Source organism: Lates calcarifer, unplaced genomic scaffold, assembly GCF_001640805.2.
Source record: "Lates calcarifer isolate ASB-BC8 unplaced genomic scaffold, TLL_Latcal_v3 _unitig_4632_quiver_811, whole genome shotgun sequence".
NCBI classification, from domain to species: Eukaryota; Metazoa; Chordata; class Actinopteri; family Centropomidae; genus Lates; species Lates calcarifer.
The window spans coordinates 56,328-77,447 of record NW_026117016.1 but is presented as its reverse complement, the minus strand read 5'-3'; the positions used below and the strand labels follow the sequence as shown (position 1 = coordinate 77,447).

At 42.7% G+C, this 21,120-nt stretch overlaps 1 long non-coding RNA gene across 1 annotated transcript; it reads right to left on the bottom strand.

Annotated features, from left to right (window-relative positions):
• Nucleotides 1–11,165: 11,165 nt before the first annotated feature.
• On the bottom strand, nucleotides 11,166–20,608 carry LOC108901335 (uncharacterized). Its single transcript, XR_001963884.2, has 4 exons — nucleotides 20,410–20,608; nucleotides 18,504–18,785; nucleotides 13,521–13,595; nucleotides 11,166–13,129 (listed from the first exon to the last, which is right to left on the bottom strand). It is a non-coding gene; the product is annotated as an uncharacterized LOC108901335 (long non-coding RNA).
• Nucleotides 20,609–21,120: the final 512 nt, after the last annotated feature.

Below are 21,120 nucleotides of genomic sequence, written 5' to 3'. Positions count from 1 at the left end.
GCGCAAAGAATTTGACGCCTGGTACGGGGAGGTCAGTCAAGGGACCTTTAACTTTAGGGAGGAAGCCGTGCGTTACTGTAAAAATGACGTTGACATTCTCTCCAAGGGCTGCCTTAAATTCAGGGAACAGTTTTTAGGCGACGGGCGTAGACCCATTCAGTTCCATCACCATCGCCAGCGCCTGCATGAAGGTGTTTCGCACCAATTATCTGCCTCCTAAAACCCTGGCCATTCCGTGCCCCGACAACTACAAATAGCGGCATAAAAGATTCTCAAACGCTTCAATTCAGTGGCTAGAATGGGTGATGCACAAACAAAAAATCTTTATCCAGCACGCTCTAAACATGGTGAAAAACAGATCGGGCCTTTTTTTGTAGACGGTTATGCTGAGAGTAAACGGTGTAAAAAATGCCTGGGAATTTCACGGTTGCTTTTACCACGGCTGTCCGCGTTGTTTTAACCCCACAGAGACTTGCCCTCTGAGGGGGTTACCTTCGGTAAACTGCATGCAGACAGTGAGGAGAGAGTGGAGGCGTTACAGACCGAACACGGGGTCCGCGTCGCGGTCGTGAAGAACATGAGTGGGATGAGATGAAAAAATCATGCGCGGAGGTTAAAGAGTTTCTCCGGCATTATAACGCTCCCGAACCTCTCTGCCCACGCAAAGCTCTTTATGGAGGTAGAACGAGCGCTTTAAAGCTGAGACACACCGCAGGGTCTGATGAAACTGTCCACTACGTAGATGTCACTTCTCTGTACTCCTACGTTAACAGTACTTGCTCTTACCCCGTTAGGTCACCCCACCATCATTTACAAAGATTTTGGAGATCCGAGCAGCTACTACGGTTTAATCAGGGCTACTGTACACCCACCTCGCCGGTCTTTACTTCCCTGTGTTACCTTACAAAAGTTTAGGAGGCAAATTACTCTTTCCGCTTTGCCGCACCTGCGCAGAAACCAATAATCAAGAGGGTCCCTGCAAACACGACGAGGAGGCTAGAGCTCTGACAGGGGTCTGGGTCACCGTTGAATTTAACAAAGCCCTGGAGTTGGGGTACAGAGTGAGTAAAATTACAGAAGTGTGGCATTTTGACAAGAGCAGCGACACGGTGTTTACTGACTACATACACACCTTTTGAAAGGCAAGCAGGAAGCGTCGGGCTACCCTCCGGAGGCGTCGGATCGAGAGAGCAGGGAAAAGTACATCAGGGACTATCAGGATCATCAGGGCATTCTCTTAGACGAGGACAAAATCGGAGACTAACCCGGTAAAGAGACAGGTTGCTAAACTGTGTCTCAACAGTCTGTGGGGGAAGTTTGCGCAGAGGAATAATTTGCTTAAAACCAACATCGTCTCAGATCCTGAAGAATTCTTTAGCTACTTGTTTTCAGGTAAATACCAAATAGAGTACTTTGACATTCTCGACAGCGACAGAGCTTTAATCAGGTGGGAAATATGCCGACAGGTGCGTCCAACCCCGGGCAGACAGAGTATATATTTATCGCTGCATTCACCACGGCACACGCACGTCTGAAGCTGTACTGTTATCTGGAAAAGTTGCAAGACAGGGTTTTTTACATTGACACAGATAGCTTAATCTATGTGGTAACAGAAGGTGAGACACCCCTAGAGTTGGGTAACTATTTGGGGGACTTGACAGACGAGCTGGGGGGTGACAGCATTTCAGGAGTTTGTGGCGGCGGGTCCCAAGAGTTACGCGTACCAAACCAGAAATTTAAAAAAAGTAGTCATGCGAGTTAAAGGCATCACTCAGACCAAAGAATGCTGCGAGCAGGTCAACTTTGACAGCGTCAGAGAGCTGGTGGAGGGTTACCTGCGCAATTCTCGCGAGGGGGTGATCGAGATCCCTCAACACAACATCAGGCGCTATAAAAAGGACTTTGTGCTGAAAAACCTATCATTTCACAAAAAGTTTAGGGTGGTGGTATGATAAAAGGTGGCTCTTTGCCGATGGAACAACTCTGCCTTTTGGCTATTAGGCTAGACTGTTGTAAAAAATAAAATAAAATGTCACACACGGCTTTATGGAGGGAATAGAATTTGAACCCAGGTTTATCTTTCCTTTCTCATGTTTAATTGTGGGTCCAAGCGGGTGTGGGAAAACCTATTTTGTAAAAAATGTACTGGAAAACTGTGATCAGGTTATGAACATTGTACCTGAAAATATTGTGTGGATTTATACTTCTTTTCAACCTATGTACAGTGAACTGCAAAGATGAATAAAAATATAAAATTGTCAAAGGACTACCTGATTCTTTTGAAGATGAAAACCTGTTCCCTCCTGATCAAAAGCATTTGATTATTCTGGATGATGTAATTTTTCAGGCCTCTAACCATCCTGAAGTGGTAAAAATTTTTACACAGTATCGCCATCACAGAAACATGAGTGTCATGATGTTGACTCAAAATGTGTTTCACCAGGGTAAACACAGTCGCACTATAAGTCTGAACAGCAATTATTTTGGTAATGTTTAAAAATCCCCGGGATAAACTGCAGATTAACATATTGGCTCATCAGATTTTTCCTTCACAAAAGGCATTTTTCTTAGAGAGCTTTGAAGACGCCACCAAAGACCCTCACGGCTATTTAATAGTAGACCTCACACCCATCTGCCCAGAGCGATACAGGACTGAGGACCGGTGTACTCCCTCACCAGTGGTTGACCGTTTACATTCCCAAAACGCTGATGTAGTTCATCATGTCAGCGCGTATAAAAAGGAACGCCCCCTTTGCTGACGGCTCTGTACCACGCCACGCCCAAGAAACATAAAGACATTCTTATTCACAGCTCCCCTGATTTTATCCGGACGCTGTGCGAGATCGCTTTAAATCTTCTGAAGGGAAACATCCCCTTGACTCCTTCTCAATTTAAAAATGAAGAGGCAGAAAAAAATTATCAGATTGCTGGCTGATAAAAAAAAAAACAGCATAAAACGGAAACATCAGGCTCTAAGAAGCAGACGGGCGGTTTTCTTTTACCTCTGCTCTCAGTCGTCGTGCCTCTGATCGGAAATCTCGTCGGAGGGTTGATTCCAAAATGACTTTAAAGAAGGCGCAAAAAATGTTTCTCGTCTCCCCCCATCAGTTAAATCGTCTGACACAGCCGGCGTCATCCATCAGAGAAACCGCGGAGGATGATTTGGACGCTAGGATGAGAGCCATATTAAACGAGCAGGGGTGAGCTCTCATGAAAAAATTAAAAAGTACAACGCATTACTGCAAAGATATCTGAACTTTATGAAGCAGGGTCAGAGGGACAAGCACCGAGTGACTCTGACTCTGCAACCGGAACAGACCGGCGACCGGACCGATCCTCAGGATGCCGATAACGTTCAGACATCTTCTCACGGCGTGCAGGTGTCTGACGGTGCAGATTTTAGACCGTAAGGTCGAGGATGTTTTGAAAAGTCTCCCTCCGCGAGATCGCAAGAATGCAGAGTATGTCTTAAAGAAATTATCAGAGAGCCACGGAAGTTGGAATTCAAAGGGGAATTTGTTTATCAGGGCGATGCTGTAAAAGGGTCTCATATGATCGATTTATTCAAACACCTCTCGCCTCCCTTTTAAGAAAAAATCCAGAGGCCCCACCACCAGCGGGTTGGTCAAAATTTTTAAATACTCTGTCTGAACTAAACGTCCCTTTATCCTCTATAAATAATCCGCAAGCTCGCGATCAATACCGTCTCCTCAAGAGGGACGCGGACGGTTCCCAAGATACGGATTTTGAAACGCCTCGAGACACGCCTCGTGCAAAAAGGAGGAAGAAAACGATGCTATCCCCCCACTGGAATTACTCCAGAGAAAGAAGTAGCTACCCAGCGGGTAGCCAGAAAACAACTCTGTCCCCGCATTGGATTAACATTTAACATCTTAAATAATTGTAATACACAAACAACTTTTTTTGTCTTTCATCAATAAAGTGTTTATTAAGCATATTTTTGAGTGTACAGTTTTTAATCAAAAACACGTGGGTAAATAATAGTGAGAAAAGTACATATAAAAAGATAAAGGTACAACAAGAAGTCAACTAGTTATCCTAAAAAAGGAGTAAAATAAAAACTAACATTTATTTGTAGCAATCTTTAAACAACTGCAAAAAACAGCTCCCTTGCTTCGGGACGCCGCTGATTTATTTTTAACACAACGCTGATATTTTTTCACATAGTCGTACACCGTAAGGTCATTCTTTATTACGTCATCGTCATACAAAGACAGTTCTTGTTCAAAAGATTAATCCGCACGCCGATGGCAGAGATAATAGACGCAGTGTTGACGGCAGACCGTCGACAGGTGATGTTGCAACTTGTTGTTGTGGTACTTGATGTTTTGAGAGCGGTCTTCCAAAAACTGTAAGATGCTCGAGGGGTAGTGAACAAAGTCCGGTGGGAAATCCATAAGAGTCAAAAAAAGGTGGCCTCCGTTGTCCTTTTCCAAGGTCAAAGCTAGCCAGTGCTCCCCGGGGCATGTGGGCCGGATGTGTGTTGACTATAAAGTAGGCGGGGGGTTTAAAGGATGGATTCAGCAAGGGAAGTTGATCGGGACGCCCACACGCCGCAGAACACATCCCCCAGTAGGCTATGCAAAAGATTCTCTAGTTGAATGTTATCCATCTTTTAATAATAATCCACCAGAACCTGTCTCTTAGAGTTGATCTCCAGAATAGAATCGTAACAGGCGTAGACGATAAGCGTAGTGGTGTGCAGAAGGGGAACTCTGAATCTCATCTCCAGTCTGAGATTGCCGTTTGAGACGGGAGACAGGGCGTCGTTGTCATCACCCGGGTTGAGATTAAACACAAACAGCGAGTAGCCGTCGTTTAAATTTCCTCACGGTTGATGCTCAGAGGTAAATCTTTAAGGTGTCTCCCTGTAGCCAGGAACATGTTGTAAAATTCTCTGACAGACAGTCCGATGTTAAATTGGGGCTGGAAAGCCTTAGAGGGAACCTGTCTGCCGTCCTGGACAGAGAGCCAGATGTTCGACGTCGTTGTGAATTAAAGGGCGACAGGTCTCTTCTTCCCCGTGAAAGCCTCGTGGTGCACCATAGCCAGAAACCACGTATTTAGGCATGGCGCCCAGAAAGAGATTCTCCTGGTTGCATATCCTAGAGTTCTCCGGGATGGCGTATGTTTTCACGTTGACCCGCGAGAGGGGTAGAGAGCATTACCTTTCATTAAGGCCGCGGCGTGACCTAACCTGACGGCTGGGGACACAGACACTTTTTTAACAAATAGAGAGGCTCCCAATATTCTCAGATGGAAAGCAGAGTCGCGGGCGCCCCGTGAGGCAAAAGGCATCGTTGGCGCGAGTCAGTTTAATTCTCAAATCGACCGAGTTCAGCAAAAGTCTCTCGCAGAAAAATATGTCCCCGTGAAGAGGGGCCGAGTAGGTGCACTTCTCTGGAGTTGGCTGTAAAGCCGGCTCTCTTATTTAGCCCTCTATTAGGACCGTTAACGGTCACTATAGAGTTTACGGCTCCGGAAGTATCTTTGTAAAAAGACCGCCGCTGAACTGACTCTTGAGCGTGTCCTCTGAAAAGTTGAGAAGAGTCTCGATCATGGCGCGGTAAGGATGCGTGGCGCTCGACTGCGAAATCAGTCTATCCCCCAAAGTAACGTCGCACTGGCTGAAAATTGTATTTAGAGGATAATTGATGAGGCCCACAGCAGCGTCGTTGGCCAGGTCCGTACCGTTGGCGTTTGGTGATTTCATGCGGAGGTGCAACAAGGTATCGTTCAGGTCCAGATACTTGTCCAGGTCCTGGGTTTTTCCAGCAAGTTTTCCAGTCTCTCAATGTCCACATCTCTGCCAAAAAACGTTGGCGTCTCTGTGTGTTGAAACTTTGTTCTCAATAGCCTGACACAAGAGCTTAATTAACCGAGAAATGATAATTTGTCTCTCCGATGTCAGCGGTGACTTTTCCCCAGTAGCTCCCCATTTTCCCCTGTATCTTTTTCAAAGATAAATCTGGTATATATAAAGTTACAAACTCAAGGTTTCGCCCAAAATTCGGTCATCTCGTCAAGATGTTCGGCTTTGATCTCATCGTTCCCGGTCCACGCTTTCATACATGTGAAAGATGGGGTCGTAGATGGTGCTTGCAGATTTCAGCTCGAGCAAAAGAGTCTCCGCGGTGATCCTAATTTGATGCTCCGCTGCCTGGATGTTGTGCAGGGTCAAGAGGTGTTGGATAGCCGGAATAAACTTTGGGTGTAGGAGTTTTTTTCATCAGCCCCGTAAAAGTTGTCTTGGTAGAAATCATCTCCGATCACGTCCAAGCACTGGTGCTGTCGCTGGCTAGGGTGGTTAATCGCACATCCGTGACAATTTTCCTCCTTGTACTTGCACAGAATGACGTTGAGCAGGTGAAGCACGGCTGCTTTTACAACTTTGAAGAAGCCGGTGGACCATCCGTCGAGCTGGTTCACCACGCCACCTCCTGGTCTGGGTGGAGTCTGATCCGCAGCGTCATCTTCTGGCATGGGCGGTGTCAAGTAAGTGAGTGATGATGAACGTGAAAGGGGTGAAGACACGTCCACGCCGCTGTCGTTTTTCGATGAGGAGGTTGAACTCGAATCAGAGGAGGAGGAGGAGGAGGAGGAACTTGAATCAGAGGAGGAGGAACGTGAGAGAGGCAGAGCCATGTTCTCATCTTCCGGCGTGGGCGGCAAAGGCTGAAGGGGTGGAGACATGCTCTCATCTTCCGGTGTGGGTGGTAAAGACGGAAGGGGTGGAGACATCTCGGGGCGCGGCTGAACGTCTGAGGGGTAGAGTCAGATTGGATGATCGTGAGAGCTCGGGGCATGATGCTGTACGTCTGAGGGGCGGCGGAGTCAGAACCATGTCGGAGAAGAGATCCTCCGTGGTCCGCGATGCCGGGGAAGGTGGAGAGCCGTCCATGCACGCGTCTCTCTCGGACTGCCTGTCGGCTTCTGCGGAAGATGGAGGGTCGTCCATACACACAGCGCCCTCGGACCTCTGGGTGGTGTTGACGGCCGCAGTTTTAGAGTAAGGACCCCAAAACTTTGAAAGGTCTTTAGGCGTCACACGTTCGCTCCTGGTGATTCTCTTGATAGACGGCATGGTTCTTCCGGTGTTTTTTCCAGCAGTGGATATCGTACGTTCTGAACGGATGTCTTTTATAGCATGTAAAAGTACGGCCCTCCTTTTTTTAAAGAAAGGAGGGGTTGGGGGTGTGGCCTTAAATGAAAGAAGATTCTTTTTTGTCACCAGAGTGTCGTTCCAGTCGTGGCAACTGTGGAAAAGCATGGTAATTTTATCGCTGATTTCTTCCATCTTTTTGGACCAAGCTGCAACAGGCAGCGTCAACACATTGCAAAAAACCCCGCAGTCTGAGTTGAAAAGATCCAGAACAAAGTAATGTCTGGGTTCCTGCTTACGGGGATCGCCTTTCTCTGGCAGCTCCTTTTGCATCTTGTAACTGGCGCAATAGAACCAACGGCCTGTGCCTGAGGTTTTTGTCAGCCAAATACTCGCAAATGTCTCTTTGTTCTCCAGTGTTCTCCAGTCTTGTACTTGAACACGTAGCCCCAGCTACCGCGTTGTCCGTAAGGTTCCAAAGACCACTCTTGGTGTAAAGATGCTGGAGGAGACGTTTGAACCTTCTGCAGATGCACCGTAGATTTTTCAAGAACGTCTGTGTTACGCCGTGACTCTTGTAAAATGGTAACAGCAGTCTCGCTAATAAGCGCAGTTGTACAAGCGGTCGACATGGTAAACTCACCACTCTTTTCAAACTAAACATGAACGCCTGCACGCGGGGGTTTTTTTCTTTTTTTTTTCTCTTTTTTCTTTTTTTTGGGGGGGACAGGAAGTGACGTCAAATCATTGCGGTGGGCGTGACTAGAGGCGTGACAGGAAGTGACGTCAAATCTTTTTTTTGGGGGGGGGGAGGTTGACGTCATTTTAATTTATGCAAAGACAACAATAGGAGATGGCAATTAATCATCTCGTTTGACACTTTGTAACCCTTATCGTTTTTCAGATATACTGTATAGAAGTAAAGAAAAATCTCAGCTGATGAGGCCGGATCCTTGGCCTTCTGAATTTGATATTCCAGAATTCTCTGTGGATGTAAATTTCCTACTGAGACAGGGAGACCTTGCCTATATGAAGCCTGGAACTCGGATGGATGTTACCCGGGACATGAAACGTGATCTTAGAGAGACTTGCAGAGACAATGTACAAGTACATGGCATACCCCACAAAGGAACACTGTTGAGAAGTGGCCTCTGCACTGATTGCAAAACATCCTTGTTTGAAAGAAGCTGGATCACCCACTGGATATTGCGGTTGGAAGAATAGCATTAAGTTAAAGATGGGGAATTTAAGTACAAAAATGAGAAGATCTGGAATGGCCGATGTCACAGTGAATGGCAACCAGAGGAGGGAAGAGGGATTCCCCTGAAGGAGAGCCATCATGTAGTAACATAAAAAGGCTAAAAAGAAGTGAGACAAATTTCTTACCAAATTTTCCTGATGGTGAAAATGCAGATACTCTTGAGTCAGTTAGAAGTCAGCTTGAAAGTGAAGCAAAGAAAAGGCTTCCAGACTCAGCTGATGTGAAGAAAATGATGGTCCAGACATTTTCTTTGCGATGCAAAGAAATTGTGGAAGAACAGCCTGCCAGCCTCCAAAAGGATGATGGAACGTTGGTCTGTGCTGTTCACAGAAAGTCAGGTATGGTCCACCTGCACTTGCACTATACTGAACCACACCATAAGTAATCATAATTTTCATTGTAGATTACTCTTTTCATTAGATTATTTTAATGATTAATTGATCATCTAGTAGACCTAACACATTTTCATTTTCTGCAGTCTGGTCATTACTTTGAGAATTATATCGTATGAAAATCAGACTGTTGGCATTAAATGACTACCATGATGGAGGAAACAATTCCTTGGATGTGTTTATTTTTTGTTGTTTCTTAAGGTGTTTGCTGAGTTCTACAGAGTTGCCAGTAAAAACCTCAAGAAAGACTTCTATGGACCACACACCACCTGTCTCATTGACCTCTTCAAATCCAGAAAAGGAGTCCTAGGCCAATCACTTGATCGCCTCCTCCAGCCAATCTATACACAAGTAAGTGATTCTTCATCATTATCACCTTATAGTAGTGTGCTTACTTGTGCTTGAGGTAGTCAAAGGGATAGTTCTACATTCTGGCAAATACACCTATTGTCATAATAATAATAATAATAATCCGCATAGTCATATGAGTAGGTACATTACCTTTAATTATGAGTGCCTGTTGTTTTGAGATCTGTGGGGTAGAGACGCTGATGCTCAGTGAACACAGCGGAGGTGATGGTACAAGTCCCTCAAAATTCATCAAATACACGATTCAACAACTCCAAAGCGCTCTCATGGACAGGTTGTGACTTGCACGTTCACCACGCTATGAAATAATAATCTAACATTACGAGACAGAGTTGTTTTCAAGGCAAATGCATAGCCGGAACTGGAGAAGCTGCACCAAACGTGCACCCCACCCATCTGGAAAGTAGTTTCAGCTATGCATTTGCCTTGAAAACAACTCATAACATTACATTACATTAACATTACATTATTATTTCATGGATCTCAAAACAACAGGTACTGATAATTAAAGTTAATGTACCTAATGTACCTTTAAATAACACGTACTGTTGAAGAAGTAGTAGTAGCAGCTATAAGAATAATAATAATATATATAATCTACTACTTACACTACTATAGTACAAGTAATTATTTAACTACCTCAAGCACTTGGAATTCAGTGTTGTAACCTGAGCACACTGCCTGTCATAGTCTTATTGTTTTTTGTCATTTTTTTCCATGAGACATCACCACAACACGCACTGCTGTCCTACAGTGTCTTCCCCTGTATCTTGGAGATAATTCCAGCGAATTCTTCCTCAGCTGCTCAGTAAATACATTTATAATAATGATCATAATACCATCACACAGTGCTTATTTTATGACATCATCAGACCTCAGGTTTAGTTCTCACAAACAATATGAATCCTTACAATGACTGTCAAAAGAATAGCAGTGGGGGTTTTTGTTTGTTTTTGGAATCTGTCTTATTTTGTTTCATACTCATCTGGCTCAGTATTATGAGTGCACAGTTACTGCTCCCTCATAATTGCAGAAAGGGAGTACCTCCTGTACTTGGGGGGCCAAAAGTAAAAAAAAAAAAAAAAAAAGTTAAAGACCAAAAGTAAAGCAAAGTATGTACTGAGATGTATGCTTTTTGTATTTGTTCAATGTTTTTCACATTTGCAATTGGAAAGCATAAAAATATGTAAAGGCAGCAGAAGACATGCTTATGTAGGTCACATGATCCTGCCATCAGTGCAGGTGTTAAGTAATGTCCAGTGAGTAAAAACTGTTGAAAATTAACATAAAGTATGTTATGTTAAGTATTAAAATGTAGCGTACACCTGCAACACAGGTTGAATATATGTCAGAGTTGTTAAATTGCTAAGCGCTGATTTGCTGCTGCTTGGAAGATATATGTACAAGTTCAGTCGAGGTTTTATTCAGGTTTTAAACTTTTACAGACTAAATGTTGCCAGGTCTGTTTGTTGCTGTGAGACATTCAGGAAAGTGTCAAGTGTGAATCGAGAGCCTTCTGTTAGCTTACACCCAGACCAATCAGCACACCTCACACACATTCATTCTCACTCTTAAGTCTCACTCATTCTGTTGTTTACAAATGCAGACAAACTAATATTATTATTATATTATTTTTTAAGTTAGATAAACTAAAGTATGTTAAGTGAATTTATCTAAAATTAAGTGCTACTCACTTACTTTGACACATTATATTAATTTCATGTGACTTATCTTTATTGAGTTCTTGTCAACTTTATTGAAGTGGATTATACTAAGATACCCTAAGTGTAGCGTATTACAAATTTGAAGTAATGCCCACTTGTTTTGGCAGAAAATATTAAGTTAATTTGACTCAAAGTATTTGAGTTTTAACAACTTGATTTAAATTTAACTATACTGAGATACATTAAGTGCTCACAACTTCAAAAAAAGTACAGCCTACTTAATTGTAATAATTTCACAGTACTTCACACAATTAAGTTTGTTTACTTACTTTCCCCAAGGTAATCAGTTTCCTAATTTTTTTTAAGTAAACTCAACTTGTTAGAATTTACAGTGCAGTGAAAGGAGAGGGGAAAGTAAAATCTCAGCCACTTTAATATGATTATTGGTCCAGCACCTAAGAGTCACTGAATAGGTTGTCATTAGAACTGAGCTGACTCTTTTGTGCAAATTACCTCAACAGTAAGTGTTTTGTAGAATTTGTACAGGTGTGGAATAAGATTGTGCAATGCAAATTCTGACATTAAAGAGACCTCCACGTAGGACCTGGTAGTATACTGTGTGACCCTGATGACTTGGATGTCTAATTCTATACAGGAAAACTGTTGTGAATTGGAAAGAAGTGTTTGTTATTTCAGAGCCAAAGCACCCCACCAACCACCAACTCTGTGTTAATGTAGAGTACTGCAGATTTTTACAGTAAAGGGACTTTAAATGTAGGACCTGGGCTATAAGTTATATGTTAGTCTGATGACTTGGATGTCTTCTAATTTATATAATAGGAGACTGTGTTGCTTTATGATCATTCTTGGTGTATTATGCCTGCAGTACTAGAACAGACAGTATGGTGTGTAAGTGTGCAAGTGTTTAAGAGACTGTCTATAGGGACTTAGCAGTCTTATGGCCTGTGGGATAAAGCTGTTGCAGAACCTGGCTGTTCTGCTTTTCAGGCTCGGATACCTCCTGCCAGAGGCCATCACAGAGAACAGTCTATGGTGGGGGTGTGTGCAGTCTCTGGTGGTGTTGATAGCCCGTGACAGACAGTGTTTCTGTCCAATCTCTGGGATGGAGGGAAGAGAAGTCCCAGTGATCTTCTCTGCTGTCCTAACCACTCTCTGTAGGCACTTCCAGTCCGCAGCCATAGATGCAGTTGGTCATAATGCTCTCTACAGTGCTTCTGTAAAAAGTGATGAGGATGGGAGGGGAAAGGTGTGATCCTCCAGAGAAAGTGCAAACACTGCTGCGCACGCTTTGCCAGGGACCCAGTGTTTACAGTCCAGTTTAGGGTATCTGTGATGTGGACCCCTAGGAACTTTGTGCTTCCCACTACCTTTACCGCCATGTTGTTGATCAGCAGTGGCGAGTGGCCAGGCTGGTTCTTCCTTAAGTCAAAATGATCTCTTTTGTTTTTTGACGTTCAGGATCAGGTTGTTCCTCCTGCACCAGTACTCCAGCTGTTCCACCTCCTCTCTATAGGCCCAGTCATCGTCATTCTGGATGACGCCTGCTACCATCGTCTCATCAGCAGTGTCATATAGTAATGATATGAGAGCAGCGAGAGTGGCAGTATAATAACACTTCAGATAATACAAATAGTAGTAGATCCATAATGATGGGGCTAATGATCAGAGCAGCAGGTGACACACAGCTGCCAATGAGACTCCATAGCTCCAGAGACACAACAACCTGGAGAGAGACAGAGAGAGAGAGAGAGAGAGAACAATTGTTAAGTCAGTGACTTTTATGTAAGTGGTGGGCATGTACATGTCTATCACTTGTGGTTTGACATTAGTATGAAGTCTGTGATAAGTGCAGATGAATAAAAATGCTTTGTGTTGATCTGATGCTGTCCTTTTGTTTTTTGGTTTTTTGGAATATTGCTCATTGAGCTTAAAGCTTCCAACAGGGCTCCCTGAGAGACTCCTGGCAGTCTCCCAAGCCTTGACTTGTGCATATAAGTAATTCTGATCTATGTGAAATATGTCACCCACTCTGTTAGTATAGCCTACTGTACATTGTACAACGTAGATCTTCCAAATTTGAGTTAAAGCAGATTCGTGCTTCAAAGCAATAACTGTGTTTTTCACAAAGCTCTTTACTTGCACCAGGTTCTTTCACTCAAAACCTTCTCTTTTCTTATGCATCAAATGCAGTGGTCTTTGCCAGGAACTCGGCGCTGTGCAGTAAAACTGCAAAAGTGATTGTGCACTGCTCTCCTCTCTGCTTTAGTCCATGATCTCTGCACCCTTACTCGGCGTGGCTCTAAAAATGACAGAAAGAGCAATGTAGTTTGAATAACTTTAAATGAACAGATTTTAGTGTACAGGCAGCAGCTACAGCACTTTAATGTAGTTTTAAAGGACTACTGTTTCTGGACTCTAATCTACAACAGTAAGAGACAAATATTAGAAATACATTAGGACAGTAATTTAACTGACATAAACTGTGACAAAACTATACAACAAACAGAAGGATGAGATAGTGTTTTGTATTGTAATTCACAGATAAAATGGTAAGTAGTATTCTATTTATCTTTTGTCTACTTATTTACTTATCATTTAACCTGATGGGTTAAAGTATGAACAACAACCAGCAGAGTCCTTTGCCAAAAGGCAGGAGTTTTGTAAATTTCAAAAAAGGCTATTTAGCTCACTGTCTGTATGTTGATTGCCATCCTTAGTACAGGGGTCAGGTCTGTTTTTGCAGGCTGAGAGGTCACAACCTCCATCTGAAAAGCAAGAGCAATCAAAATGTGACCCCTCATCCTGTACAATGTATGAAAGGAAGACACAGTGAAAGCATGTAAGTGCATCTGTAAAGAGGGCTGAAATGATTGATCTTTGACAGTTTACACCACAGGTATGCACTGATGTCACTTTTACAGGTCATACTAGCCCCTTACCATGTCTGAGTATTCAGCCAAACCCACCATTACTACAGTGAATGTGGAGTTCTGTTTAAATATTTTTTAATGGTCAAAGGTCAAAGGTCAAGTTCAATGTGACCTCACAAAACACATTTTTGGCCATAACTCAATACTAATAATACTAATTATGACAAAATGTTACACAAATGTCTAATGTCTAAGATAAAATGATGACATTTTCTGTGGCTTTTCTCCAGGCTGTTCTCCTGACCAGCTTCACCTGTCTATCCAGCCTCTTAGCTGTCCATCAGAAGTGTCCACCCTACTCTGTCTTTATCCTGGCCTCATATTATACACCAGAGGGCCCCTGCTCTTTTAATCTCCAGAACCCCTCCTGCTGGACTTGCTTCTTTCTGGAATCCATCCCTCAAGGGTGGGATACAGTCACAATCTGACCCTCTGTTTCCCTGGGCCCCTGTCTCCAGCCTCAGATCACTGTTCCATGACCAAATTCCTTCCTTGACTTGCCTTGCTCTTGCTGCCCACCAGATGTGTAAAGACATTTCTCCCTGTCCTCACTCACCTGACTGCCCTGCCTATTTGCACACCTGGCTCCACTTATCATCAGCCTATATTTAATTATTTTTAGTTATCAGTGAAATGGAGGGGATGGGGACAGAAACTCATAGGCCTGTCACCGACTGCTCCAAATCACTTCTCATCTCAGAAAAAAATATTCATGTAGTAGTAATAATAATAATAATAATAATAATAATAATACATCAAATTTCTATAGCGCTTTTTAAGACACTCAAAGAACAATATAAAAAAAGAAAAGAGAAACAGTAAAAAGAAATGAGTAAATTAAATAAAGTTGTAGTTATGTAAATGCCAGGTTGAACAGGTGGGTCTTGATTAGTGATTTAAACGTCTGTAATGAGTCCGAGTTCCTGTGTGGTGGAAGGGAATTTCAGGGGGTAGGGGCAGCGGCAGTGAAAGCTCGGTCCCCCAAGGTCCGGTGCTTGGTTCAGGTGATGGGGGTCAGGAGGTTTGAATCAGCAGATCGGAGACGGTGGGAGGGGGAATGGTAGTAGAGGAGGTCAGTGAGATAAGAGGGGGGAAGGTTATTGAGAGCTTTGTAGGTGATGAGGAGGAGTTTGTACTGGATGCGGTACAGGGAGCCAGTGGAGCTGTTGGAGGACAGGGGAAATGTGGTCTCTGGAGCAGTAACCAGGCTATTGCAGTAGTCGAGTCTGGTGGTTATAAAGGTGTGAATGAGTATTTCTGCAGTGGAGTGGGAGAGGGAGGAGCAGAGACAGGCGTTATTCCAGAGGTGGAAGGATGATGTCCTGATGATGTTGCTGATGTGGGATTTGAAGGAGAGCGTTACACACTGAGAGGGAGGGAGTGACAGTATGACCATCAATGAGGATGGAGAAGTCCTGGGCTGAGGGTGTAGACTGAATGAATGAATGGATGAATGCATGAATGAATGAACAGATAAATAATGGAGGTCAAATGCAGTATAGCATAAAATAAAAGTGATGGCTGCAGGGATTAAATGAGGGACATGACTAGTGTCACTCTGTATTTGTGCAGTTCATGTGGACGTTACTAGATTTGCTGGGAATTAGCATAAAAGCAGGTAGGTCCATTGTGTTGTGGTTAGACGTGGTACGTTCCATATTGCTTTGGGTTATCTGCTGTAGATCGACTACATTCCATTTCAAATTGCCCCCGTCTGCCGTAGTCCAGCCGTTTTATAGGCTGTGACTGCAACATGGGAAGTGGCTGATGGAAATGTATATTTTCATCAGTTTTGTAGCATAGGCTTAATTAATATAAAATCGTGGAATGATTGATTTAATTCTGGTTTGGAATAAAAGTATAAAGCTAAACCTTCAGCTTTGTGACGTCTTGTCGCTAGTAAAATTAGCTAATATGCACTGATGTAGTATAAGCAGGCTTCAAACGCAACATGAGTAAAAAAAAACTGAAATAGCAGAGTGAATGTAAAATATGTTCAACTGTGTTTTTTGGAAGATCTGATATATTTTTGAATGTTGGTTTTTCTCCTAATCATGACTCACCAGAGAAAACCACAGCTCTGCTCTCTGTTGTTGATGTAATTTCCCCGAGGGAGTCATCCCAAAGGGATCAATAAAGTCCGTCTAAGTCTAAACGCTTGAAACAACGACCTCCTGTGGCCTTGTGAATAATGACTGCTGTCTCGCAGAGGTAAAGGTGGCTGAAGTGGGACATTGTTATCACAAACTGTATGACCTGGACAAACGAGTCAAGTGTTGGCATGCTGTTTCCTATCAACAGTCAGTGTTGGTTTATTTTAACCAGGACCACCACAATTAGATGAATCATCCAGCTCACCGGATGTAACTGACTAACTGAAATGACTCCACTGTTGATTTGGACTCCCACAGTGACCTTCTGTGGAGAAGTGGCTCTTCTCTTGACTCACACCAGCCACAGAACAGAGATAAAACATATTCCAGCTCTGTCCTTTGAAATAAAATAGCAGACATACAGTACATGAAGTGAAAGTTTATCAAAGTTCTCATAAGTGAAATACATAAACATCCATTCACAGAATCAGAAGGTGGTCCTGTCAAATCTGTCTTGAGGAAAAGTTCTATCATTGGCCTGCAAACCAATGAAGAATGAAAACTGCTCTGAGGCCAGAAACATATGATCTGATATTTAACATTTCTCCTGGTGTTTGATTCACTGAAAAAAAAATATTGGATTCATCTTAATCAGCAAAGAAAACAATCATCACTTTCAATATGTTTGCAGACAGTTTCTACTTCCACATCCAGCAGATCTGATATTAGTCCAACACTCACTGAGAAAATCTATATTGATATAAAATACAAATATTCCTAAGAACAATAAGTGGCTCTTTAGCTGCTAAACTCGCCAGCTAAACTCTAACTGTGTCAGTCTGCTGAGCAGGTAGTGTACAGTGGCTTCATTAAAGCTTACTCACTCACACAGCTACCTGCTGCTGTGAGTGATACTTTGAGAGTGGAGTTTTGGGAGGAGAAAACCAAAATACTGAGCTGAGAGGTTAAAACGTTCGGTAAATAAATGTGTAGTCGGAGACATTCCAAACTATTTTTAAGATTAAGGCAAATATAAACTGATCAGATTAAACCAATAAGCCATCAGTTTGCACATCAGTGTTCCTATTCATTTTTTACCTTCCCAGATGGTTTTACTGGCTTACAGAGACACACGTGACACATGATTTGAAGACAGGGTAGAGTGCTCTGAATGATTCCTGACCTATTCCTAAACTGTTGCATGGACTCACTTACACTATGTTGCCAGTTTGTTGGGTACACCTAGTTAAAACTAATCCAAACTAAAAGTGCTCACGATACGCCTTCTGTGTAGACAGGATGTATTACAACAGCTGCACTAAATTCCTCCATCATGAAGGTTATAATTTGTAGCTTTTGTTGTTGTTTTGAAGAGGTTTTATGTTTTATGATCATTTTTGGCAGCTACAATTTGTGATGCAGTTGAAGTATGGAACATTATTCTAAAAGGTAAAGTGTTTCTAATATTTTGTCCACCACCTTTATATGAATGAGGCGACTAAATATTAGAAACACCTCTCAGTATAATAAAGCACAGTTCAGAGGCTCTGCAGTGTTTCCAGAGTCAGTCTTCCACTATGGGCTAGATTCCAGGAGTTAGACTGTAAGGCACAGAAGGAGAGATGGAGTCAAAGTGTGAATTAAAAGGTGTAATGGGATGTTAGCTGTGTGTTTTGGGCTGATGCTACAGTCACGGACATTTGAGTCTAAAGGGCTGGCCCTGCTGAAGGGAGCTGTCTGTGAGGGAAAGGCAGCGCCATACAACCTGGAAGCTGAAAAAGGATGGAGCTTTTGGCTCTCTGTGAAAAATGACTCACAGTGAGCTACACCTTTAAGGACACACCCTCTATGTCTCATACACACACACACACAGGGGAAGAAGTCAGTCTGTCGGAATGTCCGCAGCTAATCTGCTAACCCCTGACAGCATGTTAAAAAAAGTCCATCCTTACAGCTGTCTCTTCACTCATCACATCATTTCTTCACCAACCCTTCATTCATTGCCCTGGCTGACTGTTCCCAGGAGCCTGTTGTCTCATCTGACCTGGAAAACAGGAGGTAATGCTGGGTTTCCTGGAGCAGATTACACAGCTGTATCACCGACAAGACATTTCACCCTGACTACAATTTGGTAACTCAAATACTGTAGAGTTACAGTGGAAACTGTGGAAGTCTTGACTGAGCAAGGAATTTTGTAGATAGTGACACAGACTGAGAAAGATTATTTAGTCAGACCGAGACTCTAACTAGCTGTACATCCAGTGACCGCTGCAAAGCTAGTGTTAAGGCATGGACTGTCATAACTGTGGATAAAAGGCCATGTAGAGCAGGCACGCAGGAATAAAAAGAGCACACACAAAAACTCAAAGACTAAAAAGAAAGGAGACGCTCTAAAACCAAAAAAGATGTTCTCACAGTTAAGCCTGGTAGGAAGAAAGATAGTGAATCTGCAGAGGATGCATTGCTTGCTGCAGTAAATATTGTGTGAATAATGAGAGCTCAGAAGGCTCCGTTTTTATGGCATACGCAGGACATCAAGTGCACATGAAAGGACTGACAGGCGTGGCTGCTGAGTGGCACGGCCAAATTTCAAGGCTTCCAAGTTGAGCTAGACCGAACTGTCAAGAAGGTCTCATGTGGTTCCACTCACCTGTAGGCCATATTGGAAAAACAAGGCCATATGCTATCAGACCCAAGATGGAACCTGACCTGGACACTGATCAAGAATGGGTTTTGGAGCCTGTGATGATCAGTGACTGGGCCACACCCATCATTCCACTCCGCAGGGGGGCTGGAGCCTATCCCAGCTGACACTGGGCGAGAGGCAGGGTACACCCCGTTTAGTTTCTTCTTTTGTTTATATAGTCATATAACTATGAATCCCTTCCTGTGACAGCATTTCAGCATACATATTGTGATAGCCCTGGTTGTCCTGAAAAAAAAAGAGGTTTATTACTTGACTGTGCTTGAAAGGGTTGAGATTATACATGCATTAATTCACATTAAATCTTAGTGAAATCATCAACTCTGAAAAGAGATAAAGACATGCAGCAGCTTCCTTCACACCTGTTCCCTCGGCTCCCCAGAATGCTGTACTGTATATACCTGCAGGACCATCTATTGCCTATCACAGACTAAAACCCATTAGGATTTGGTTACCTGATGTAAATAATCATTGTATAAAAGAATCCAAGCCTGTCTGGTTTTAAGCTGAGCTTCCAGGTGGCTTTAGTTACGTTCAGTAGCATGTTCACATAGATGATGGCTAGGTGTAGTGGCCATGCTAAACCCATAAGTTAGACCTGAGGCCAGTGCTAGAGGAAAAACCATGGGCTCACAAAAATGGTTTATCCCCTGTGAGCATGAAAGTGCAGCCAAAATAATAAACGCTGAAGGGTGGCGCTAAGTCACAAGTAACAGAAGGAAGAGGAAAAAGCGGAGGAAGCAAATAAATATGTTAACATATCACTCATAAAGAATGAGCAAAAGCTGTAAACAAGTATTTATTACAATCCTCACATTTTCTTGTGAAGAGATATAGTGTGGTTTGTGTTGCACAATTAGCTGCTGCAGTGGTCTTTCTTTTATTTCATTCTTTCATTGTTGGAGCTTTAATTGAAGCATTGATTCATTTCTGTCTGCAGAATGCTAAGTATGCTGTGGAATATGCTGTGAAACTCAGATATTCTCAGGTGCAGAAGCTCTGTCTTACTGCTGTAGATCTTTCTATCTTTGTCTTCAGCTTTATATGAGCAGCAGCAGCAGCTCTTCCCCATCCTCTATTATTTGCACTAAACTGTACATAATTACACTTGGTATATTTGTGAAATCATCTCCTAAGTTGAATGAAATGATATTGTGATTCTGTTCTAGTGTTAAACAAATGTCACCTGAGAGGCCCAGTTTTCAGCAGCCTCAAGTTTGGATGTGAAGATCCATTTAGAGACATCCAGTATGCACAAAGGCTTGGTGTGTTTACTGAGGGCACTTTGAAGCCGAGCGTTGAAAGGTTTGTTGTTCCACCGTCAAGCATTTACAAGGAAAATATATCAGTGCTTCTGCTTCACTTCATCTCTCTACAACATGACTTGTGTCTTTGTTCTCTTTTTGCTGATGCCCCGCTTTAAAGCTGTAATATGTTCCTGAATTCTGAAATCTACAATACTTTCTCACATTAAAATACCAATAAGCAAATACAGTTCATTCGACATTATCCAGTCTGTCTTTCTGTGGTTCTTCTTTTTGCCTGAAATGAGCTCTTCAGTGAGCTTAGGAATTTTTCAAGTGTTTTCTGTTAGTGTGTCCTATGTTCATAGTAGTAAGTTGTGTTATGTTGTGGGACAACAGTATGCATTAACATCACATTCAAGTCACTTTAGAATCCATGCTGGTGTGTCTAAAGGTGCCTCCACAATGACCTTTCTAGTCACATTCAAATAAACTACGGGGTTTCATCTCATTGGATTCTTAGCACATCCAAGAACAGGTGACCAGGTGATCATCTCAACATCATGGAGTCATACAAAAGTCTCACAAATTAACACAAACAAACTAACCAGTCGAGTTCCAGCAGCTCCTGTGTTCTAAAATTCCTGTTTTTCTCAAAGGAGTCTGGTGGTGATATAAAGTGATGTTTGTGGTTAAACAAAAATGATCCAACTCTTTAATAAAAAGCTCTGTCTCTGTAGGAATCCTATCCATAACCTGTCAGCGGCAAAAACAAGCACTTTGGTGGATGTACTTTGACAGTGTCCATTTGATTACATTGCAGCAGCTGACTTTAATCGATACTGCACCGACTCCAAAGATCCCTGTCCCTGTCAATCATTTACAGCCAAAAACATGAGGCCTAGGTTAAAAAAATACCAGTTATCCTTTACTGAAACACAGGATTATTAGTCCTGTGATGTGAACACATTAACTTGTATCTCTTCTCCACAAGTAATGTCAGCCCTTATGGGTGGTGAGCCACCAGGTCCCCTGGTATTAACCCTTTTCCATTTAGCGGTGTAGATGGACAGCTGTAGGACCGATGGTCTCACTCTAAAGAAATGTAGCTCTTTCTGTTCAGTCAGTTGTATATGATAGTTTCTTAGTCATTCTTTTAACAGTGAAATATTAACTCTGTGCTGTAATTAGACACATGATCATTATGTATCAAACATCAAACCTGTGATTGCCCACACTTTTGCTGAGGAAGCTAAAGGCAAAACTCCTCTGACAATTGAAGATATTTATGTGGTAATGAGGTTAATAATTATTGAAAA